The sequence below is a fragment of the Temnothorax americanus genome, unplaced genomic scaffold, assembly GCF_048541705.1.
Source record: "Temnothorax americanus isolate GAGA-0224 unplaced genomic scaffold, ASM4854170v1 Scaffold10, whole genome shotgun sequence".
NCBI lineage: Eukaryota > Metazoa > Arthropoda > Insecta > Hymenoptera > Formicidae > Temnothorax > Temnothorax americanus.
The window spans coordinates 1,736,598-1,762,684 of NW_027509231.1; the positions used below are offsets into that span (position 1 = coordinate 1,736,598).

The 26,087-nt window shown below is 45.8% G+C and overlaps 1 protein-coding gene across 7 annotated transcripts in view; it reads right to left on the bottom strand.

Moving 5' to 3' along the window:
• Hnrnp-k (Heterogeneous nuclear ribonucleoprotein K) overlaps window positions 1–26,087 on the bottom strand; it is an 85,047-nt gene that overhangs the window by 45,407 nt on the left and 13,553 nt on the right. For 2 of the 7 annotated variants that reach the window (XM_077410465.1, XM_077410447.1), the window contains exons 2-3: window positions 15,787–15,836; window positions 8,840–8,889 (exon numbers count right to left, since the gene is read on the bottom strand). The gene's annotated coding sequence lies outside the window, so the exon portion shown is untranslated. Of the gene's footprint in view, window positions 1–8,839; window positions 8,890–10,298; window positions 10,552–11,334; window positions 11,551–11,613; window positions 11,911–15,786; window positions 15,837–17,296; window positions 17,615–26,087 lie in introns of those variants that run through there. The other 5 variants (XM_077410456.1, XM_077410494.1, XM_077410504.1 and 2 more) reach the window with 5 other exon arrangements.

Consider the following 26,087-nt stretch of genomic DNA (forward strand, 5'->3'; position numbering starts at 1 on the left):
CCGAGCAATTCCCGAATTAACTTTTTCCTTTCGATTCTGCACGCTTCCGTGGAGCGTGGCGCAACGTTAACCGCAGTTTTAAATCCGTGACGCGGCAGTAAAGCGCACTCTTTGTACTTGGCGAGGTATGCAAACCAAATATGCAAACGAAACGCGCGGACTAAACTGGGTCGTACCCGTCGTACTCGAGACCGAGGCTGATTATGAACGCACGCGACCACAATGACGAAAGAGCTAAACTAATTTGGCTTTAATCGTCCTCAGGTCGGACGATCGCGATAACGATATCAATCGCGCACTTAGTAGTCTAACGTTGTGACGGATAATACCCGGTGGGATAATTGATCGAGCCGTGGGTGCAATAATTTTATTTTATTTAATAATTTCAAAACGCCGGATATATATCCAGATATAAGATAACGTGGAAACTTTCTCCCCGAGCAGCGTAATTTCCGTGCTTGTTTACAAGAGCAACGAACGGAATTATTTTTATATAGCCGCGTCAAAGCGAACATCCGCGCTTCGGACAATCCGATCGGATTCGATTCGCGGGACCGCGAGGAACGCTATACGAGGGATACGAATGGCAATTATTTTCTTGTCGCGGGAGGGTCGCGACGTGACACTGCGAGGGAAGATCGAGGATATGGCCTGGGGTTAATAACAATGTCGGCGGGACGCAAATGGAAATTAAAGCAACGCGGCGGCATCTAGATGCCCCGTGTGTTGCATACACACGCGATGAAAAAGCGGGACGGCGGAATCGATACCGGTACACCCAGTAGATACCGACACGCGACGTTAATAATTTGCCGCAACGATTCCGCAAAAGGGCGTTTTTCTGATTCGCGGCCGACTTATCCCTCATTCTTTCCCGTTACAACGTGTCGAGAATAACTTGAACGGAACGTTGTCGTCTGAGCATCGCGCACAGCGTGACATTGTTTTCCAAAGTGTGAAACATTTCATGTTCCCGAGATCACGTATGCAAATTTTTAAATATTTCTAGAAATTAATTAAAAAATATGACATCATATATTTAAGAATTTTTTAATATTTAATAAAATGACTGATTTACCATAAAGGTGCCCATTTACGGAATTAATTTTTTTTTTTAGCTTGAGTTTACGGTGCACTCATCGATCCACGACGGGTGCGTGACCGGCGCTTCTCGTGACGCAGGCCGAAAAGGTCTCCTCGCCGCACTTCCCCGAAGACTAAAAGGGTTTCACCCGAGCGAGCCTCAGCGTGGTCGACTGGTCGCGCGAGAGAAATCGAATGACAAAATGATATGGGGTGCACGTGGCGGTCGATCGTGTATACGCGTGCATGTGTTGTCCCGGTTGTACCGCAAAAAGAAATGTAAGGAGAAAGAGAGAGAGAGAAAAAAGGAAGAATGACGGAGACGGACGGATGGCGAGGCATGTGAGAGAGGGTGGAAAAAAAGGGCGCCGCGGAGTCTACGGTGGCAGTGGCGTGAGGCGCCTGGAAGTCCATTCTTGGCAGGAGTGCACCGACTAACTAGTTCATAACCAGTCCGCACGCTAGTCCATAAGTGATATATTGGCACGTGAGACAAGAAGAAACGACGAGACCGAAGGCGGTTTGACCGGCGATCGCGGGAAGAGGGCAATTAACCCTTCGATGCGCGCAATGCTCCATTTCGATAATACGGTCATTACGCGAGGTTGAATCCTTTTCAGACGCGCTTCTCGTTTCTCGACGACCCGATAATCGGACCGGCAGCCTGCCGCGATTTACGGTGAGTTTACAGCCTCGTTCTCGGGCCCCCTTCGACACGAATAATCCCTTTCGTACCTTCATGTTCGACACGGTTGATAAATAGATACGTACCAGATGAGCAATTTGTTGCTTAAATTAAATAATCATTTCGCGGCGCATTATATAGGGAACAAACTTTTGATATTACGATAGAAGCTTTTTCAAGCGTTAAATGCACATCATCTGTTAGTCGAGTGCTCTCGAAACTTCAATTTGGAGTTACTATCCAACCTATCGACAAAGTCTGGCACGGACGCGGCGCGCGGCGCTATACTATATGCTCTTCAACTGCGTATCACGAACCACGGCCAATTAAAACAAGTAGATACCATAGTATATAACCTGATTAACCAAAGTACCGTTAAAGTTTCGCGGCGAAGCATACCGGGCGAAATGTAATCAGTTCGACGTTACAACACGCTCGCGCCCGTATTTCTGCTCGCTATTCATGTTCAAATTTGTGTGAGCGAGTGATTCGTCCCTCAGAAATATCAGGAGATGGGAAAGCGCAAGAAGGAAAGGGAGGGAACGGAGAGAAAAGGACGTTTGACGAACCGAGGAAGTGTATCGACAGCAATATCGTCGAGAGTTAAGCGACCGACCAAACTATTTCAATTTTCCCAGAAAGTTCGACGAAAGAGGAGCGCAAGTAGCAGTCGCTCGTATCCGTGACATGGACCGCTTTCGCCGGAGAGCGGATAATGGTGTTTCATAGTTATATACTGTCCAAGTAATTATTTCGTCGCCGCGCAGACGGCGAATAATTGCGGCGACACGGCGCGACGCGGCAATCCCGACGTCGCGAAAATTGCGCCAGGCGCTCGGGTCGCGCCGCGGAAGTATCGGATACCGATACCTTCAATATTTGAGAAGTACGCGCCGCGATACTTCTCCGCCCCCGTTCCGAAAGTCGCGATAAAGGATTTTGACACCTAGAGGTTCTTTTGAAAAAAAAATATCGATTTGGAAAAAAAAAGTAAGTACACTAACTCGCGCGTTTCTCGTCCGCGGTTAAGACTCCGAGAATGCGGAGGATCGAGATGTGACAAAGAGCGCGCGGAGGATTGAGGGAAGCTGGTACGCGACGGTTTACAAACGACGAGTCGTTGGCTGCCCTTCGCGGACGAGAAAAAGCGCCGTAAAAGAGAAAAAGGGACGAGGAGGGATATTCCGAAGCGAAAAGAAACCTCGATGCCCCCCTTGGTACGCTCGTCGTCGCACAAAGCTGAGAGCGGACGAGGGGGGGGGGTCCATAAACCGGACAGCGGAGCCCCATAAATCCAAGTCCATCGCCGTTACAACGAAAGAAGCTTGTTTACCGTTTTTGCGTCGAATCTCTCATCTGGCTTCTCCTTTCACTCCGCGCGCGCGCATTTCCCGCCATCGCACGGCTCTCTTCCTGTTTCCTATCTCGACCCCCCCCCCCAACGTCTCCGATTCCCACCGGGACATCTCGTAATTTCGTAAACTATCCCGGTCGCATTATACCCGCGCGATCGATTTATCCTTGATATATCTAGCAGTCAAGGGCCGATAATATTCTAAATGCGATACATTCTCTCATAACGAAGACCTCGCGCACAGGGTATTTCTTGTCGTAGACGAGCGCTTGGAGCAACGCCAACATTGTATCCCGTTAGATAAAAAAAAATATCTTGTAACAATAATTTTTCGACGCAACGATCATATGAAATAAATCGTTCTAAATTCTTTCTAAATAAGTTGTTTCCTCGAAATCAGCGAGGAATGTTGGAAATGACGCAAAAACCTTGATCTATTTGCAAAGGCAATCTGCGTTTCAATAAATGGCGAGTTCGGATGGGCCGAGACGGAAGTTGCGCGGCTCAGAAATTGCCAGGTTGGCGCGGAGATGAAAAAAGAAACAGGGGATCCGGTCAGTGCCATAAACGCGACGACGAACGTATCGACGCTGGTATAAGGAGTGCGATGTGCGTAAAAAGCGATATATACCAGCGCTATTCGCGGTTCGAAGTACCGTAAACCTTGGTCGTCGGAACGAGAGGCACGTTTCCTGTTTTTCCTGCAGTGTTCTTGCGGCTTTCGCTTCGCGGGCGATGGCTCCTCGTATAGACTGACATAGACGATATCTTCTGAACTTTTCGTTTCGCGGTGCCCCGTGCCGCGCGCGCCCGTTTTCTCACCGCAAACTAAAATATTTTCCGTCGGCCATGTTCTAATTCCCTCGCTCCAGGCTCCAGCGCCGTAGTCGTAGAACAATAATTTTTTTACGAGTGTCTTCTATCCGAGGAAAAAAATAACCGCGCTACCTGCGTATAAACAGTCGCGCCATATACAAATGAACAAAAACCTCTATTGTATTTTTACATACAACTTTAATGCGCGGCGAAAATATAACAGTGGCAAAACACCGAGAAAGCGAGAAACGTTAAATGAATCGCGTACGTTGTATCGATTAAAACTCGCGGCATGTAAAACGGAAATGTTCAACATCATTCTATCAAGCGTTTCGAGGTATCCGTTTCCCTCTGAATATATCTCGATCTATCCTCTTTTTACAATTATCACTGTTCCGCAAAATGTTTTGTGGTATATATTATGTATATGCCACGAAAAATATTGCCACCACCATTGATCTCGTCGATCTTTCAATTAACCCTTATTATACACATATTTTCGAAGTAAAGTTTAATTAAATAAAAGTGATAAATCCTACGACTACTTTTCGTAAATCCACGAAAGACAAAAAAAGGTCGCTAATGAGTAAAGGGCACGAATGAGGCATATGATGCGTCGGTTGAACGGCACTATTAAGCGGAAAATAAAATCGACCGTTCACGCGCGACGAGTTACAGCCGCATGGAAATCAGCATGAATATGGATGAGCGTTGCATATGTGCACATACTTCGGCTCGCGCGATTGCGGCCGAGCATAATGTTCGACTTGGGCAGAGCAAAATGGGGTCCAGGGGGGAGAGAGACGAAGGAAGAGAGGGTCGTCGGCGAGACTGGCAGGTGAGCCGCGAGATTATTGGCCGAGACCAAGCAGAGTTGGCTTAGAAATTCGACGTTTGACGTCAGTCGGTATATGAGAGACACGTCTGCTCGCATCGCGCACCATTCGCTCCTCGGGGACCCCGAAATAGAATGATTAACGCCGCCGAACGCATGTAAAATTCGATACCCGGTATGCGAGACGTCCCCGTTTTGCTTGGGGAACGCTTACGGTACACACGAGTTGGCCGAGACGCGCCTCTACGCGAGCTGCCTACGAAACGCTCCATTCCCACTGAAAAAAATATGCCTAAAGAAATATGCAAAGTACGGGCAGACAAGACGATTGGAAAGCCGGAAGCCTGGACGGATACGTGATGGTTGCGTAGTAACAACGTATCCAAATAGAGAGTTCTCCGCACGCAGCCGCGCGATCTTGCGCGAAAAAGTAGCGGCGCTAACACGGCGAGTATATGATGCGGGAAAGATATACACGATCTTTTCGCAATAGTGTATCTTTCGGCCTCGGAATTCTCGGTATCTGTCCGAAATATCTGATGGTACGAAGGTTTGGAATATACTCAAAACTATAGAAACCACAATTTGCAGCGCCGATAGACCTGCAGCGGCGGAACTTCAGCAGCGTCGTTATTCGGACATCAAAGAACAGACTGACAAATTAGATGACGAGCGATGGTTGTAACACGAATTATTATTCGCGCACACAGTTGTACTCTGTACAAGATTTCGCGCTAATTTGTACGTCGTACAAAGACGTTTCACCGACGATGACCTATTTACAGCGTTTAGGTATAGTCACCTTAATAGGATTGTCCCTTTTGTATACTTGACATAAATCGAATTAAGCTTTGTGCCGGCCAATACTGGCAAAGCAGCTCAAACCGACCGTGTAATGTAATATCAACACGACTTAAAGATAGAATAATTTAAGAAGAATGATTAAATATTCATTTATTATATTCTCATATATCATATATTATTTAAATGTTACTTATTAATGTACTTTATTTTATTATTTAAAAACATTATTACATAATTCATATTTTAATTAAATATTAATATTACATTAAATTAAATATTACGCGTATTCGGTGGATGCCCAGCTTGTTTCAACAAAAATTAATAAAATGCCAAATATATATCAATATAAACATTTGTAACGAGAACATATCGTTTCTGCGACATACAATTTAAAAATTATTTTTTTTTTTTCAATGCAAATATAAATCATCCTCGATAATATTAAACAATATTCGTTAAAAAATAGAATAAACTTGATATTTCAGATCTTTATTAAAATAATTAGCAAAATTTCCTTTCGTATTTACCTTTCGGAAGACGAAACAGGAATCGATCGCCGCCGCACACACCGCGTTTCTGCGGCTGGCGATCCAATTATTTCCATAAGGCGAGCATCTAACGAGCTTCCACGTTCCACGTGCATTCTCGTCCGTTCATCCATCCATCCATCCATCCCGTCCATCCATCTATCCATCCATCCATCCATCCATCCATTCACCTACCACCCATCCATCCGTCCGTCTGTCCGTCCGTTCATTCGTCCAGTCGGCCAAGCTTAAAATTAGACTCTATGAAACGAACAAGCCGGAAGCGAATAAGACCGAACGAGCTAGTATACCAAATTTATTTAGCACGAGTGTGAATTCCGTCTCGTGTCCGCAAATTCACTCAATCGACCGCGATTCAGCCAAAACGCTCTTTCTTCTGGCGGCTATTTGCAAAACTGCCGCGACAATTTCGCTGGAATGTAGCGAAACACGCCCAACATAGATTTGGACAAACGTTTGGCCTCCGGGTTGAGTCTCGCGTGAACGTGGACACGCGAACGAAGAGAGTGCCGGCACTCTCTCGGAGTCGGCGGAAAAGTCCGGACGTTTATTCCGACAGCCAAAGTTGCGCGCGTTGGTCAGAAAGTAATTATTTGCCCGCACGATATTGTTCAACGTTACGGAATTGCACGCGCACGCGTTCTCTTTCTACCCCCGCTACACTTCGTTACGGGCATTTTGTTAGCCCGTTCTTGATTAATATTACGTGATATTATGCTGCGTTTTCGGACGGGAACGAATTTTACGATGATGTCTGGCGTTAATTACGCCGGAGGCGTTGTTTGCAGGAATTTCCGCGTAACGGTCGTAAATTTGTGAACGGGAGTGGCGAATTTACCGTACAGAATGTTTCGCAAGTTCTACGCGAAACTTGCCATGTCTCCATGATTTATCGGTTCTTAATTCTCAGGTAGAAATTATTTCCATACGACGCAATCTAGCCGTGTGAAAACTATCTGTCGAAATACCGTTATCGTTCGGTAAATGTTAATAATTTAGCGCGACTGCATTTTTTTCGAAAAGCGCTTCGTCAGAAAGAAAAAAAAATTTGCTAGAGACAAAGTGAGATGATGATTAAAGAATTAGCCGACGACCTCCAACACATTCCTCGTTACGATAACGTAAACGGGGAGTGCCATGAAAGAAAAACGTTAGCTCGCCGCGCCTGTGAAAACGTGCCAAAGCCGACATCAACCTAGTTGCAAGAGCAATAATTAGTCGAAATGCAATCCTTAAAGCCAGAGCAGCCATTTAGGCCGCGGTCGTCGACGCGTAACAATAGAAAAAGAGGGCAGAAAGCTCGTAAAATTATCAATCGCTAACGCGAGACGAGACGCGTCACGTTTCACCAATCTTAATGTTATAGCGGAGCCGGTTGATGACATCGAAATGCGCTAAACGCGCTAAATATACCTCATTTTTTATGATATAACCACATATCTTGTCGGCGCACTTGGATTTCAAAATAACAGCGCACGATCGAGTTGCGGAAACACCGCGAAACCACCGAGTGTGCCATTGTTCACGTTTGCTGATTCCACCGTAAGGACTGATTCATTCGGCTCCGCGTCAACCATCCCATTTTGTAGCATTAGATTAACCCTTTGCGGTCTACCTGACTCGGTACAGCGGTTTATGACAAACGTGTATACAGGGAACGCCTATATAAAAGGGGCTGCACCGCGAACGGAGTATATTCGAGACGGTCTCGCGTATCGGGGGCGAATATCGCGATCACGACGAAATAACATTGCCGCGAGACAAAATGTACGACGATGCGTGATTTTTAATCTCCGCGGGGCCATTTATTTTCGCCACTTCGCGTTCCAACCGGAACATCGCGGCGGAGTGTAATGGGAATGCGGTGCGAGATGAAAAGCGAGGCGAGTAACGATATTACTGCAGGTGGGAGGGACGCGATCGAAGGATAAAAACGAAACGCGTGATCGGCCAGGATTTCGACTCCGTCTACCCTTTATTATTCATCGGAAAAAAAACGAGGAAAATAGGAAACGGGAAACGAGAGAGGAAAATGCGAGTAAATTCGTAAGTAGATACGAGCGACTGAGAGCTATTTTAATAATAATCTCAATAAAATGTTATTAAAAATTATTTTTTGAAAATCGAAGTTGCATGTACCTTTTTCCAAACGAGGTAAATATGTACACCCTACTTATTAAATTTAATTCAATTGCCGAGAATTGAAACGGGGATGTCTCCAACATGGGAATGCCCGAAGGTCAGGGAGATTTGAGAATCACTGATGGCTGCCTGCAGCAGGGTCGGGTAAACCGTGCGCGAAGGATGAAGGAAGGCGCAATAACAATATCGCGTCCTGCCCTTGCCGCGTGCAACCTGGGGGTAACGTCCTGTTACACCAGTCTGACCACTTCGCGCGTCCCTCTTCCCCAACCCTTCTCCGTCTCCGTGTGCGCACGGACCGTTTTGCTTTGCACCGGCTTTGCTTTCGCCTTCGCCTCTCGCGGCCAGCAGGCGAAAACGTCGCGACCCGCTTTTCGCTAATCGCAATCCCATTCAGCGCGCGACTCGTTTCGACCGCACACGCAGCGGCGTAATAAGGACGTTCTTGAGAGGGCCTCTTTTGCACGAGTCATCCGCGCCGCGAGGAAATAATATATGTAACGAATAGCGATCCCCGTGAAACGCAACTTTGACCAGATAAAAATTATTCAAAATGGATAATCGTTACTCACCGATAATGATGTCCGCTCTTGCAGTCTGCGCGGTGAATCAGCACTAAGACCTGCACAATCAAGACAGTGGTGGTTTTAGTTTTCGCTTAATATGTGCGTACGCGTGTTCCTATTATTATTATAATTAACGTCTCGCAGGCTAACATCACGTATCTCTTAGACCAATCTTAATGCTATTGTGCGCGCGAGGGAATGCGATAATTAGGATACCAGCGTCGCCTTGCGCGTCTCGCGTTTCAGATGGCTTCTTGCGAATTTCACAATGCTAATACATATTAATCTGAGTTAGATGCCGATAAAAAAGTAAGTAAGTAATTAAATAAATATCCACTTAAATAACGAGTTAGCACGTATCTATAGAGATTTTGTCGATTGTAAACGCCTGCGTCATTTACATGCAGATACGCTCCTGTTATAAACAAGCTGATGCAGATTAAACGTTACGAGTCTATTACGTTTGCATTAATTAATAACAAAACATCGCTTCGGCAGAATGAAATTGTGTTTCGAGACGCGACCGGTTCGCGCATTTTTACACAGCTAGCCGGCGCGGAAAAACGCGCTTATGCGTCCCACGTCCGTGCGCATCGCGCGGTCATAAAACTGCACCACGACCGAGTATCGCTATTACGTGCGCGGAATTAATTGCAACTATTCGTCCAACTATTTATCGCCGTTCAGAGACGGGGCCGACTCTAATAAGTGGCCCATAAACGCGGCGTTTCTAAAAGAAATTGCTAAAGGCTTGAGAGATAAATCGTCGCGATTGACCAACGCGCATCTCTCTGGAATCTACGCGAGGTCACTGCAGGCTGACCCGCATACCACCGTGGAGGGGTCCTTGTTAGATCCTCGATTGCTCAAGCCTCGCAGTTACAAGCAGTGACGACGAAAATAACGACAGAAACGTGCGAGAGTTTACTCAACAAGCGAATTTCGCGAAGGGTGTCAAAATCTGACGAAGTAACGTATAGTCTATACAAGATCGTAAGTCCATAAATCGATAGCCATTTAAATTAATGTCACTTGAAACAAAACGACCGAACTGCGGCGTTAAAACGATCAACGGCGATGCCCTTGTACCGAGTTCCCAAGGACTGATCGGCGCGAAACCTTGAGCACTTTTGCTAGATCACTGTCACCAGGTGTATGCCGCGGAGCAAACTTCACTCGTCGACTGCACGCTCACGAATCACGATCGGGGCACTCAAGGCTGAAAATTCCACAGACGCCCCCTCCCTCTTGCCCCCGGGATAGGTCAGGGACAATGAACGTGCCAAACGCAGCAGCGGCAGCAGCTGCACCCAAAGTTCATTCAACTTTCCCACGCGAGAACGATCTTTTACACCAATAAGCGTCGTCGTTGAAAACACGGACGCTTGACGACGTCCTTCCGTTTCCGGTTCTCGTTTTCGGACCTTCGGCGTTCGGCCGGAAGATTCGATCGACACGAACGAACCTGGTAAGAGCGGCTGGAACATCAACGTCCGGGATTCCAAATATCCCTCCTGACTCTCGCTGAAGGATTCGCCGCGAGGAAGAATTTTGCGGCCAAGAAGTTTCACGCGAGCGTAAAATCTCGCGTGCGGACGCGATTGCGCCAGAACTAATACTAGGCCGAGAACACGAGTAAACTTCGCCAAGTGTGGCCGAGACTCGTTCCTCTCCGACGAGGCTCGTCCACCTTTTCCTCGTCGCGAGGAGCCGCGAGTACTGGTGGGGCGAATCGCTCGCGGAGGGAGACCGTAACCAAAGAGAAGAGAAAAGAGGAGCGGCGTGTGCTACGCGCGAGCGATGTATGCGCGGCGCGGTGCAGCGCGGCATCGAGCTGCAATGTGCGCGCGAGTTATGCGGATGCATCGCGATGCGTCATGAGGGACGAAGGTGGAGGATGCGGAGAGCAACGGAGAAGAACGGAAAGAAAAGGAGAGTCAATGAACGACTCTCTGAGATCGCCGCGCGATGAGAATTTCATGGTTGCGGAGAAGGCCCCCCTCTGCTCCGCTCTGCTCCGCTCCGCTCCGGAGGTCACGCGTGATAAAACTCAGGGTTTTTAGGCCAGAGATTTCCCGATAAGAAAACGTATGAGTATCGCGTTCCTAGAAGGCGGTTGCACAAACCGGGGACCAGTTGTTTATACCGAAGGCGCGATTACGTCGTTTACGTGAGCGGCAAACGCTGACTAACCGCGACACTCGACACCGACAAGATTATGCGCCTCGACGAATTCATCGACGGAGAATGCGACGCTTGGCAGAGACGAGAGATACACAACGAGAACGCCGCACGATTATTGGACAAAACGTTTTTGTAGAAGAAATTAGCAAACTGATAACAATAAAATATTATTCCGAGATTCCCATTAATTAGCTTAATGAGAAATTCGGAACTATTGTCTATTGTTATTAGGTAACAATGGAAGAACTTGTATTATTTTTAAACAAGAAAACTTGAGTTGGCGAATCGTGACGCTGAAATGATAATGTTCTACCTACCTAGATTTTTGTAGATCTATGTAACCGATCAAATTTCGACCACTTCGATCAGCTTAAAATTGTGCACACAAAATCTTGACTTAAGATGTAATCCTGATTCTTTTTCTGACTTAGATGTCTCCAAAATTTGAAACTGAACGATTTAAATGTGTACGGGGTGAAACCTCGTGAAATCGCGACCGATGTAGCCGTAACGAAGAGCACACTCGCGACTCGACTTGCTACTCTTGCTAGACTAGATACGGGGGTGTCGGATGGCGCACGTTTCGACGTATGTACCTGCGGCTGGCCGAAGGTCCTTCTCTCGCGTTCTAGCCACTCTCGAGGAGAACCTGTCCTCATCCGCCGCTACGACGGCGAGAATATCGACGACGGCAACGAGGACGACGGATAGACGTAATGGAGATACGGGATTTCGAGACGCGGACCGAGCGCGAAGAGTATCGTCGCGCGGCGCGGCGTGGCGCGAAGTCGCGGCGCGTAACGGGTTAGCCTGATGCACAGCATGACATGACATGCGTGTCGCTCACGGTACGGCGCGTATGACGTGGCGTGCGTGCGGAAGTATATCGATCAGCTGACGGTCGGGCGGATACTGGGCCGCTTCGCGGAATTCACCATATTGTTGCGTCGGCACGCATGCGCTGAGCCCTCGTCCCTTCGTTCTGTCACTCTCGTTCTCTCTCTCTCCCTCTTTTCTCTTTTTCTCTTTTCTTCCCTTACTTTCTTCTCCCTCGCCGTCATACCTCCGCGACACCCATTCCCTGTCTACCCCGCGGTACGTACAGGGTGATTCAGCAGGAACTCGCGATGTAGTTCCGAAACATGTTCCGGGGAGGTGAGAGGGAAGTCGAAATAGAGAGAGAGAGAGAGAGAGAGAGAGAGAGAGAGAGAGAGAGAGAGAGAGAGAGAGAGAGAGAGAGAGAGAGAGAGAGAGAGAGAGAGAGAGAGTATATGATGGGCTTGCGCGCGCCTGTTTATCGATAAGGAAAACGCGATTTTAGCCCCGCGGATAACTAGAAGGGAATACGATCCGGAATAAACAAATTCTTCATAAGAGGATTTTCACCTCTTAAGAAACTCGCTTTTATAAAACAAAATTGCCTCGCATTTCCTATCTCGTGACAAGTTATGGTACAGTATCCACGATTTTCGCTACACATTCGGCTATCCTCTTTATCTACTCTTCCCGTTCGCTCCCTCCATTTCCCAGGCGGGTATCCCGGAACTTTTTCACCTCCATACGTCGCTCCTTCAATATGCTAATAGCTCAATCCTACTTCGCCATGTCTAAATTAGATTACCGTATTACATATAAATTTGTTTCTTTCTCTCTCTCCCTCTCATTTCCGCCGTCCTTCCATTCCCGATTTTACAACGCGTTTTCCCATACGTTCCCATCGCGTACACCCGCTCGTGCGATCGCGTCCGACGTCCAAACGACTTTCTCCGATTTCTACATTTCCGCGTTTCCCATTTTCTCATCGACCCCGGTAATACCCGCAACTCTAGGAGACCCTTGCGCCTAGCCATTTGAGATATATATATATACACTATGTATGTATTTTATCATCACGCGAATCAAGCACAGTCGAATATATGTATATATATGAAATAGACAACAGATCGCTACAATTACTTCCCTACTAATCGCAACTGCTATCCAACGATGATTATACGCGAAAATACGAGGAAAGGTCTATAATGTGTCTCGGGTATCGATCCATTCTCTGGAAGATATATCGCTCGTCATCAAGGTTGCGGCGACCTAACCAAAAAGCTCGCTTAACGATGTGTGGACTGATTAATATTCGACAAATACGCGCGACAATCCGCGACGTCCGCCATCGATCCCCTTCTTTCCGCGTTCAAATTACGTCCGTCCGTTCCATTAGCGCACGCTCTGCCGAGACATTAATGAACCGTCACGAACGCGAAGGAATTACTTTTTGGAGCGACGATAATACAATGTGTCGAGAGATAAGCGGGACGGTAAAAAGTCGGAACACAATGTTAAGGTAGTCGTCTCGTCAGGGCATGTATTTAGATAAAGTTTTCGATTTCGGATTTTATATCAAATTATATGATCAGCTTTGCAGTCGATTTTTTCTGTGGCTTCTTATCGACTATTTGCTCTAGAAAATCGATCTCGAAAATTACAAATTTTGCATTACTTCATACAGACGGCCAGAAAAAGAAAGGCTCTATCACGGTTTCAATCACATATTTTCGCATTTTTCGATTAGATGAAGTGAGAAAAAACATTGCTTTTTGTACATTACATTTCGAAGAATCCGATGCAACCATAAAATATATAGTTTACCGGAAATTTCGCTGCAAATTTTTTAGTTTATTTTAGTGAAAATGCGGTAATCGAGCAGACATTTTTTGGTCGAGGTGAGCTAATCACTGTAGTTGCAGGTTATGGGGCTCGTCTTTCTTAGCCGACGTGGATAGTGATTTACACCCCTGTCATGCGTTTTGAAACCCTTTCTCGGTACGTGTCAAAATTCAATCGAAAAGTATTTTTCTCACTTGTAACCTTTCTCGACGACTCGCATGATCAGCTGATCAAAACGGAGTCAAATGAAAAAAATCACATAATTTGGAAAAAGTAACATACTTTGTCACGTATGAAATTTTACACCATACGTCATAAAATTATTTTTCCCTTAGCAAAAATTGCCTGAAATATATTTCTGAACGTAAAAACCTACAAACAGTCGCATGACTAGCACGTAGCGAGACGCCTACCTTAAATAGCGAAAAAACGCTGTGGCGTCTAATCAAGTTTTTTTCCCCTAAGAAAAGATCGATCCCAACGTAGCGCGCGCGCGCGCGTGCATTTGCGGAATAAAAATTGGCGTTGCAATTACGCGTACGTTGTCGAGAATAAGATCAAGTTCACGCTCGATAGAGACGCCAGGGAAGCCGATGGGGGTTCGAGCACATTAAATAATTACTGGTATCACGGTATCAGTGGCAGCGCGTAATTGTCGGTTATCGCAACATGGCAATAGCACGCGGTTAAATAATGATCGGCCATTATTGTAGCGATTCGAGAAAGACGAGACGTTTCCGTCCACCGTGACCGCGGGATGATGGAAGAAAGACGGCGAAATAAAGTATAGCGGGGAAAGAAAAAGAGAAAGGATATAGAACGAGAGTGAGAGGGTACGCGATGTACTGCGATTTCACGGCTGAGACACGCGCAAGGATCCGCAGTCACGCTTCGTGATTCTCCCTATCTCTTTCCTCTTTTCGATCCAGGGGAAAAGAAGCGGAAAGCTTTATTTCACTCTCGTGTCGAAACTGGTTATCCACGTCAGATGTTACAGCAACTTACGTTAATCCCGCATCGCAATGTAACGGTTTACGTTAATTGAATTCTCCAGAAAAGGCATAAGGAAAACTTGAGAATTAAGTGTTTGAGAAAACCGCGTCTCGAAGCCATATTTACCTCACGTATAATTACATTGTCTCATAAGATATAACTCGCTACGGACAGTTGCTACGAATGAACAACATTTGCATTTTTCACACGTTGCGCGACAAAAAATTCATTATTGGCTATTATATAGTCGTAACAGCAAGTATCAGGACTGTTACATCTGGTTAAGCAACAGTATTAATAGGAAGTCATACGATCACGCGAAAATACACAAATACACAATTTTTAATGATATCTTATTCTGGTTTCATTAGCCGTTCAGGTGATATAATTAAAAGCGTTATGCGGTACCTTTCACCGTGGTTAGAGAATCGTCGCGCGTTTCCGACACTTGATTATCATCAAGTAATCTCCCGAGGCTCGCGCGGGATATAAATAGCGAATCTAATTGAATGAAAACGGCACGGAGGTTAACTCTGGCAAGGCAATCGCGAGAGCTTCTTCGTTTGGCTCATTCGAATGCGATGCGGGTACGAAGGCCGAATAACGGATATCGTATCCTTACGCGATCAGCTAAGGAAGCATATTTTGAATGCGCGAATTTCGCACGGCGACGGTGGAAAAGCGGAGAAACCGGGGAGAGGATTGTAAGGACGTATTCTAACGCCGACCCGGTCTTTCCCGGAATACGAAGAAAGAACAATGACGATGGCGATCTTATCGAGAATCCCCGCACACGCGAGTATAGAGAGTGCGAAGCTGGTTCGTAATTAACAATTAAAAAAAGTATCCCAGCAACATGGTTTTATTAGAGCAACTTGTGCAACACTGACTCGCTACCCTTGAAATTTATACGCGGTGTCTGTCGTTCGCCGCGGGAATTTATCGATCCGTTTGAACGTAATTTATACATAACGGCGAATAATATCAGGGTGAGAAATTAATCGTTGTCAATCGCGGCGACACGTTAGACTCGATATCGCGTGGCACTAACTTCATCGGATTCTCTCAAGTTTGCGAATCGAGTAATTCTCGGAGTAAAAACGAATTTATCAACTCACCTTGACGCGGAGGTAAATTACTCTGCGATCAACGCCAGCTTTCCACCCGTCTGAAACACAAAACACGACAAAGTTACGACCGGTTCGCCACAATTAACGACGCGAGTCCGACAAGATGAGACTGTCAGCCAAACTGTCGTTTTTGGAAGAGACACGCGCCCGTGTTGCGGAACTTTCTAAGCGAAAATTGCGACACACTCCGCGTACACTCGCGGTACACAAACATGCCGAGACGAGCGTTTATTTTCGCTCCAATAACGCGCTAGATGTTATTGACTCGAACGTATTTTCCTCGTAAAGGCGCTTAACAGCTTTACACGTAAAATGTTATTTACATAGGTTCTAAGAATTGAAAAACACGTCTTAATTATGCAAAAAGAATCGCGAATTCGTGGCACGAGAATACAGAAATATACAATACCGTGAAGAATACAATGTCAAATTTGAATTCAATGCGTCACTTAATCGCGAGAGAGAGATAAAAACTTATGGAAATCCTGATGCGTCGTGTGATTTTTTTTCTCCGAGACAGACGAAGCCACCTCGGCGCCGAAACAACGGCATGTATATACAGACGAGAGTAGCTACAATGGCGTGCGATAATGAAATAACTTAATTTCGCTCGAGCAAACACATAGATCAACGGAGAGGGGTCGACAGTGACAGTGGTGACTGTTGGTGGTGGTGGTGGTGGTGGTAGTAGTGGTAGTAGTGGTGGTAGTGGTAGTAATGGTGGCGGTGGCGGCTGAAAGCGAGCGAATCCGATGCAAAATACGCGTTCGACCGACGAAAAGTGTGTTGAGACTCAAAGTACACTGTAATCCACTTTGTTAGTTTGCGATCTGCTGCTCTAGGACGTATCCTTTTCAATCGGGCCGCGAGCAAGCCGAGTCAATCGGCTTGAGTACTCTCGAGGAACATTGAAAATTGAACGGAAAAAAGGTCAATCGCCTTCTGAATAAATCAACGCTTTTAAAGTATATAAAAATATGTATTCGCGAAATTCTATTTTGATTCGGCTAGAGCTAGAAAAAGATTGGTTGTTCTAGATTCATAAAATGCAGTTATCCTTAAAACTCTCTATATAGTATCGAGTGACAGTAGTCGATTAAGAAATAAAATATTTCAACAAAAATTTTAACCAAAAATAATACGACATACTATATGAGATCGACGTAGTTCTTGTGCAAGAAGAAACCAAAGATTTGAGAGATTCGACTTTATCTTTACATCGTCCTAAAAAATTATGTAAAATGAAAGATTGAAAATCTAAAGTAACCAAAGATATGATTTTAAAGCTAGTCCCGTCTTACATTCAGCTAACAATGTGATGCATAAAAAAATTTGTCGAAGAAAAAGCGACGGAATACCGCCGGTTTTGTCAGATCGAGAGACTATACAGTTCGCGAAGTAGGGATACAATGTGAAACATCAAGTGCGTCCATAGTGGCGTGCAGTGGCAGTGTTGGATGACGACCGACCGTAAAGCTGATTGTAAAAAGAATCTTACACAGAAGAGAGGCTCGGTACCGACAACCGAGAGATAGACACAAAATCCGAATCGTTATCCGAGGGTCGCGTCACACACGGAGAAGAGCGAGGTGATCGACGACGACGACGGCGACGACGGCGACCAAGTTCGACGACGACGACGAAGAAGAACGACGGACAATTCGCGCCGCAGCAGGCCGATGTTCTCCACTTGATGTGTCCACGTCCATTTGTGGGTCCCGACGGCCTCGAACTGGTCTCTTATCCCTGGTATCGCCCAATCAAAAAACCGGCAGCGTACCGCTAGACGATTGGTCGGACACGGCCACCGTGAAGACTGCAATTGGTCAACCGGCCCGAGTCACCCATGGTTACCGTTTGCATCAACAATATCTACGGTCGATATTACGCGGCTTGCTATACCCGGCCCCATGTATGTTCTCCTCCACGTTCAGCGGTCCCGCACACAAGTCGCGATTAACACCTACGTAACCCCCAGGAGGGGGCGGGATTCTCGAGGGCAACCTCTTTTCTTCTACCACCGATCTCCCCTGTCGCACCACGAGCGACCCCTACCCTTCGCGACCAGCCGCCGAAGGGCTTCGAGAAAGTCGAGGGCAACCGCCACCGTCGGCCAAGAATTGCGAAAACCCAGCACCACGACGTGGCACCCCAACATCTCGCGACGATTATTTTCCAAGCTAGCTCGCAATCTCCTTATCGCGGTGGAAACCCATCTCGGGTATCGCGACGTGCAGCCTGCGCGATAGAGGAATGTATTTACGTAAGGATAATCTTGGCAATTAAGTCGGAGCGACAGGCTAAGACTCGAAGGATCTACCAGTGCCGCTGAATCCTATTTTCATAAAAAGAATCCTCCGCTTAGAGCGTTCGTTGTACCGTAGACTCGCGCTTTGTATCAAAGCTTGTATCAAAGACTCGCATTTAGGATGCATCCTTTGTACGCGAGCGGATGTCGATTTTATCCGGCCTCTACGAATAATACTTCTAACAAGCTATGAGGAAACGATAGTTATTTATGATCCTTGAAAGATATTTTTAACTCAAGTAGTGATTTAAAAAATACATTATTTTAATCAAAATAAAGTCATGATTGCTTGATAATAAAAAATCGGTACAACAATAGCGAGTGTACGCATACATAAAATAAAAAGTTAGACACATTCCATGAAACGTGGACATTTTCGCTATCGCTACCAGTTTCCGTTCCGTGCCATTTTGCACATATATACGTATAATCTCAGTTCCGAAGTGTCGCGGAAAACGGGCTTCGTCTTCGAAGTCTAATTGCCACTTTAGCGATTGTTGGGTTAATGGTATTAGCTTCGGCTCTGGCTACGTCCCAGAACTCACTGTCAGCGCTTCGAACAACGTTCTGTCTTATTTTGAATTAAGCCGTGCGATGGAGATACAACGAGCGCTGTTAACGTTAATTGCTAATTTCGCTACGTACGGCCACAAGCGCGAGTATAAATACCCAATTGCATTTTCTCATAAAACGAGCGAAACACCATTCGGTGTTGCATACGTTTCCATCCCGCATATCAAGTAGATTTGGCAGGCAATGATATTAGCGTAACTACGCTAATTGTATCGTAAGTTGTATCATCTTCGCGATATTGCTGATCATTTGTGCCTCGGAGAGAAGCTTGTAAACTGAATGAATTTTATACCAGAAAAAAGTCTTACTCTACAAATAAATCAAGTTTAATAATAAGCCTTGTGCTTTATATCGGTACAATGATTCTTTGTGTAAAAGCACGAGATGATACGGCGCGCGGCGTCTGAAGATCTTATTACTGATCCAAGGATTGAAGGCAGGACGGAGCAGACGCTGCTATAGACGTCGCTTTACCATCTTTTCAGATCGTCGAACATTTGTCACGCGAATCGTCGACGTGCCTCTTCGCGTCATCGAAATCCACCCTGAAGACTCGGAGGAAGCAGTTATCGAGCACGACCCGCAGTATTATTCGCGACTTTGGAGAGGAACCAGAATGCTCGTGGCGTGGGCGCGGGCGGGGAGGGGCAAACCAGGCATGTCCCCGTTCGACGTTCGATTATCCGCGTTATCGATCCCTCGGTCCTTCTCGTACACTCAATTCCTGTACGACGACATGAACGCGGATGTGAGAGACATCCGACGCGGCGGTTTTCCCGCAAACGCGATGCGATATGTCACAGTCCGCCCGTCAAAAAACCTCATAAATTAAAAAAAAATTCACTCCGAAATAACTGAACGCGAAAGTCAGTATTATATTTTTACAAGAGTTTGTTAATAAATATTATTTGACAAAAAAAATATTTTTAATAAAAGTCATCACGTGATACTGTATATCATTTTAACCTGTCAAAATTCTCAGGCTGTGCAATGTTTAATCGGAATTCAAATTCAACTGATAAGCACAGCAAATATTGCGGCAGAAAGATGACGAATCATGAGATAATTAAATATTCGTTTCTAACAATCGATACCGAAATGCGAAAGCGGCACACGATCCAGTGGAAGAAAGGCGACGTGTGATAAATAATTCAGAAATTAGATAATATCGTGCACGTTGCTCGTTCCGCGGAAACTGGTTCGATTGGTTCGCCTTGTTTTTTAAGAGGAAACCGTATTACTCGACACGCCAACCTTGTTGTCCTGCACAATGCGAACGAGTTCGCCAATGTCGTTTGTCAATTAAGCCCACACGATCGCGTATCTTGCCCAACCTAATAAAATATGACAAATGTCTGCCCGTCCGAAACGAAGCTGCTTCGAATTTCTTGTCCTAAAATAATATCAATTTCCAGACGTTCTATTTTTGTATCGGACTCTCGAGCATCCGAACTCGATTCAAACTAAGCTCGAGTAAAATTTGAGCGTTACGTAAAAACAAACCTAAACGATACACACATTTATTTTTTATCAGGATATATCATAAATATTATTAACGTTTATCTAATATAGAAATGTGATGATCCATTAAAGTTTAATCAACCTTTCCTCTAGAAATAAGCCCCATGTGTACCGATGTTAACGATGACACTTATCGAGTTAGCGGCGCGACGCCCGATCGGATTATAAAAACAAAATTAAGGCATCACGCGAATCACGGTATTACAGGCACTAAGGCGAGATTCACTTTGACGATGACGAACGACCGACTGTGAAAACGTTTCTAAACGCGGCACGGCAAACTCGGCAAATTACGCGATGCATTATTTTCTGCATGGAGTCGGCCGGCGATAAATCCTTCGTGGAGCCTAAGGATTTTCATGTTTCTTATTTGCGAGTGCAACGCATCTTTCTGCGAAGCTATCAGTGAAATCACTTTACGCACCACCCTCGGAGAAAGCGTAATTGCGAAAGTTGGAACTGGCGATAAAATTGTCGGAGCTTGTTAAAATTTTGCAGCGCAATCGTAGGAAAGTTGACAATTGTAAACGGGTTCAAGAAATACAAAGTATATTGGTATAAATGTGTGAATTGTAGTTACGTGTTGCGCGCTTATAAAGGCTTCCACTCATTAAAAAGTGCATTTTTATTTATACATGCTACATTATCATTCTCGTTTTTTTTTCTTGAACTTTTTATTTAAAAAAAAAAGAGAAATTCATCTTTATATATATTTATTAGGAGGTGGATGCTGCGCGGTAAACGATCCTGAGAAGAAGTCGCGGAAGTGAATTGCGAAGAGAACGAAGAGACAACAATGTGGGATCAGTGGAGGCAGCGCGCGAAGTGAGGGTGATGACCGGAAAGGGTGAATGAACGGAAATCACGAGCGACTTCGTAGGGAAAGGGAGAGTATACGTGAGAGAGCGGCAAGAAGACGCGAAGGAAGAAAGCCAGAAAGCGCGGAAAGAGAATTTATCGTTATCCACAGGAGAAAACGATGATGCAACTCGGTCTTTTTCCTGCGAAAAAGCACGTGGCAGACCTCGTGACTGTGCCATGACAAAAAAGGAAGGAGCACGCGCGACGGACTCAGTTATCGCGATGAAGAACATAAACGAAACCGGCGACGACGAACCTGGTGAAATTGATATCACAACTGCGATCAAGTTTCTCGAGACTGAAAAAGAATCGCTCGCTTGTCGATGCGTTAATTTCTTAAAATTCCTGATTAACGTCTCCAGATTAATGGTTACGCGACGATCGACGTTTGTTCTCCGCGTCTGACGTCTGAGGGAAGAATCGGATATATACATCAGGCCGAAAATGGGACTATCGAGTAAACAGCGTCGTAATAAACGAGTGGAATGTCCAGAGAGCGCCGGAGCGAGCGAAGAAGGATAGCCGCCTATCGCCGGTCTCGTTCCCTTTCATTTAACTCGCAGTCCTTCGACACCGCGGTCCCAGGATGCCTCCGGGTCGTGAGAAAGATTCCTCGGATCGTTTTCATCCAGGTACGAAGAAGGCGAGTACATTGCAACCGCGAGGACTGTTTCTTTCCATCTCTCTCCTCCTCTCCCTCTCCGCCCCACTCTCGTGCCCTCGTATCGGCGACGATTTTTTCTAGCTTTCGAAACCGGCTCCGGCGCGAGGACAATGGTCTTCACCATCGTGCGACCGGGCGATCCACGCGAAAACGCTCCCATCGTTCACGATCAAATGGCGGTAACCGCGCGGTTTCTTCGTTCCTTGCGGATCATTTCGCGCGAGCTACTTTCGCGAGGAGTCCTCCTCGGGCGGAGGCGCGTTTTTACCGCGAAACCTCCATTCTCGAGGAATTTATTGCCACCGGTTCGCCAACAGTTTCTCTTTCTTCGTAAACAGATACGACGGGTTGTCGTAATTAACCCTTTCAACCTTGAGTCATATCTCAATACACCGGTATACACGTTGGAGCCGCGAAAATAATTCTATTACAAGTTTACATCAAAAGTGCTCGGGCGAGTTATATTCACTACGTTTGCGGTCTCCGGGAACGCGCGCTTGCGAAAGTGTGCATAAAGTAAATCGTATATCGTGTATCGCGTAATATGCGACTGAGAAGTGAGTGACTTATCCAGCGAATCCGACGCATTCAAATTCGTTATTCGTTAAAAAGTGTAGCTTGGAAGTTACGGTAGGATTTAGAGGCCGAGATCTTCTAGTCGGTCCCGCCCAATATTTCTGGCACGCGCTCGTCATTGAATCGTGCCAATTCTCGGGTTTATTTTCGTGCCGATACGATATAAATACGTACGAGATACGATCGATATACACGATTTCGAGAAAGAAGAAAACGTCATGTTTATAAAAGAGTAGACAAGATTCAACGCAATTTTTATTTTCAAATACGATGTAATTATAATGTTCGTGTTTCCTACTTGATCAACAGCTTGGCGAGCCATTTACCGTCACCGATTTATCGCTTTATTATATTGCAGAAACGTGACCCGGAAGTTAGAAATCGATGCCTGCGAATTTTCTGTAATGTTGTTTACGTTTCGTCAGCATCGTTATAGCCCCCGAGAAGCAGCTTTCCGATAAATATAAAATTTACTTATCAGTATTGACTTTTGCGACACTATCAACGCTACTTTTTTGTCATGATTCAGTGGTGTTCAAATATTACTCTTGCATTACACGAAAACGTCAGAGGTATTGTAAAAACAGTGATAACCAACAAAAATATAATTCCTTTCAAGATGAATGAAATTTGCATCGCCTCTCCTTTGATTGGAACGATATATAACCGTGAGAACTTGGCGTTCCGCTCAATGTACCGCGGAAAATGCGGGAGGCTCGGCTTCGGGCTTTCCTCGTGGCGAGTTTCTCCAACTTCGGGGAAGGAAAGTGTGAAAATGCCTGTCCCCCTCCCTCCAAGATCTCCCCCGTTCCCCCGTGCGGCAGCGTCGGCGTGCCGCGGCATTGACGAACTTGGAAGTTCCGCGGCGGAAATCTCGCCCGCGCGCGCGCGCGCGCGGACGGAACTTTTCTATTAACTCTTCTCTCGCGAAATATAAGAGGAAATTCTCTCAGGATACTTCACGGCGGGGACAATTAGCGTCGTCGCGGGGAGAGAGGAGGGGAGAGAGAGGGAGAGGTGGCGTAAAAGATACTGTCTCTGTGCTTTCCACATTATCCCGGCGACCGTTATTAGTTGCGGTTGTACCGAGCGAAAAAAAGCTGTGGCTAATTCTCGACTCGTCATCCAAATAATAATAACAATAATAATAAAAAATAGTAATAATAAAGAGAAATGAAAGATTCCGATGTCGAATTACTAGATTCTTACGCAATCGAAGCCGCAGTCGCGAGTAATTGTTTTTCTTTCTTTTTTTTTCTTTTTAGTTACGGTAGATTCTTCGAGATAGATAAGGTTACCCGTGGGATAGGCGACGCTTACTCGGCAATCGCGTTCAAATTCAACGGGGGGATTTCCTCGTACGTATATGAAGATTTAAAGCGTCTGCGCCTGATATCACGAAACAAAACACAACTACCGCTGTAATAATAAGGTATATGCACATGTATAAAATACGGAAAGCAAGCAGATGACGGTTTCCGAACGCCCGCTTACTACCCGAGGCGAATATTACTTTTCACTCGGGTGGATTCGATATTACAGGTATAAAACAATCGAGAGAGTCTGCGAAAGCGGCGCATAGCCCCCTCGCTGCGAGTCCGCGGCCTCGGCGGTTGTTAGATCGAGGGTAGAGAATAGTAGAGAGAGCGGTTATGGTAGTAGAGACCGTTCGTGGTATCAATATTTTAAGGGTGCACGTTCGTTCCTCCATCGATCGCAGCTTTTCTGCATAATTAATCGCCACTCCACCCCCGGCACGTCGACTCTCACCGTGCCCGTCGAAAGCGCCCGCACACGTGCACGCGGACACACGTACACGCCACCACCGCCACGACCATTACCGCCACCCTCTTGCCTTCTTTCTCTCCCTCGGCCGCGCGTATCAGGCCGAACAACGAATCTCGGGGATCGAATCCGCACCACGACGGCAAGTTAAGTGGATTTCGATCGAATCCGCGGCACCGAAAGGTACCAACGGAACGGAGGAACGGAGGACGGTGAGAAAGAATTTCAAATGTTTATTCCTCTGCAAAGGTCCCGCGGGAAAGCGCCAGTAGGTAAGAGAGAGGCTTCGAGAGGAATGAAGATATTTCTCCGTCTCGTTTGCCGGAACACTCGGTTGCTGTTTCGTTACAAATGCATGACTTATCGCTTCGGAAAAGCAGATAGCCCGTCCCAGTTTCCGTCGCAATCTCTCACCTCGAAAAGCGAGAGGCGGCTTATTCTCCACCTAAATTGCCTCGGCGGGTATAATAAAGGTCAGTCCTTTCGGCTGACGGTGCCGATACTTTACGGAAATCTGCCGTATAAATCTAAATTCGCGCAAATAAGATCGTCGTCCACGGCGATGTATCGTCGACTTAAATCACGAGCCATAATCTGCCGGGGCTAATCTTTCGCAAAGAGAATTGAGATGTGGCGTACGTTTTCATTATGCAATTATTTAAAAATTATAACCAAATATCACGAAACTTTACCTTAACCTTAACATAGATCTCTGTTAAAGGAAACTTGGTAAAATATGTAACTAATTTTGTACTTAATCCAGAGCAGCTTCTAAGAAAAGAATGTAAGTTGAGGTACTTTTCCCTAAGTCGAATTTAAGGACTTTTCCGTTAACTTCCGCGATAAAATCTGCCTCTTTTTCTGTGCCAATATGAAACATTAAAGAAGCAAATATTTGACTAATGTAAGCCAACGTGAAAAGAGAGATGTTATAAGATCAACGTGTGGAAATTCATGCTGGGTGGTAAACGCGAGCGAAACGGAAGAAGCTAGCCCAAGTTCAATATTTAAATCCGGATTATCCACAAAGGATAAATTCTGAAGACCCGGAGTATGAGCGATCGTATCCCATCCCGTCATAATCATTAAGCCGGATTTTGAGCCCTAACTAAATCGAGCTTGCTTCCTTCCTTCCTTTCCTCATACCAAAGAGGCGAGGTGCTTTGTGGAACAGTAATAGACTCGTGAGAGCTTCGCCATTTTACAAAAATACCTACGGATCTCATTATCTCAAAATCTCGTTATTTTTAAAGAAAGTTATTTCCAACGAAACGAGCATGATGATCTCAGCTGCATACGATTATCATTTATAGTTTAAACTAATTATGTTTATTTAACCTCGCAGTGCAAAAAAATTAAATACGCGTATTTCCTAAATTCAATTTTGCTCCCTTTAAAAAATTCAAAGAAGATGCATAATCGTATTAATTTCTAGCGAAGTAAATAAAACGGACAATAAAACGCGCGTTCTTGAAACGTGAACTTTTCCACGTCGCAAACGTCGTAAAAAAAGTATCCCCAAGCTATGGACTATATGTGTCCGTGCATGCAACAGTGGAAACTATAATTACGCGAGAAAGAGAAAAAAAACGGCCGATCGAGAGGGCTTCGCGAGGGAGGTAGGCGCGAGAAACGCACGATAAGAAGGAGACAGCACCGAAGGCAGAGGCCTAGCTGGATAGAGAGAACGACTAGAAGGGGGAGGCGATTGTAAGAGGAGGAATACGGGGAGAGGAGAAAACGTTTAGAGGGAACACAAGTATTGGAAAGAGCGAAACCGGCAAGAATGGCAAACTACTGTGGGACCATGCATCTGTCCTAGCACATTTGATATTCCTCCTCTTTTCACCCTCCCACAGTCCTATCCGAGCTCTCCCTCGCCCCCTTCCCCTCCTCCTCCTCCTCCTCCTCCTCCTCCACCGCTCTCTTGCATCCATATCCGCGGCTTTAAGTTCGTGTCACGCAGCACAAAATCCTCCTCGCCGAGTCGAGCGCACCACG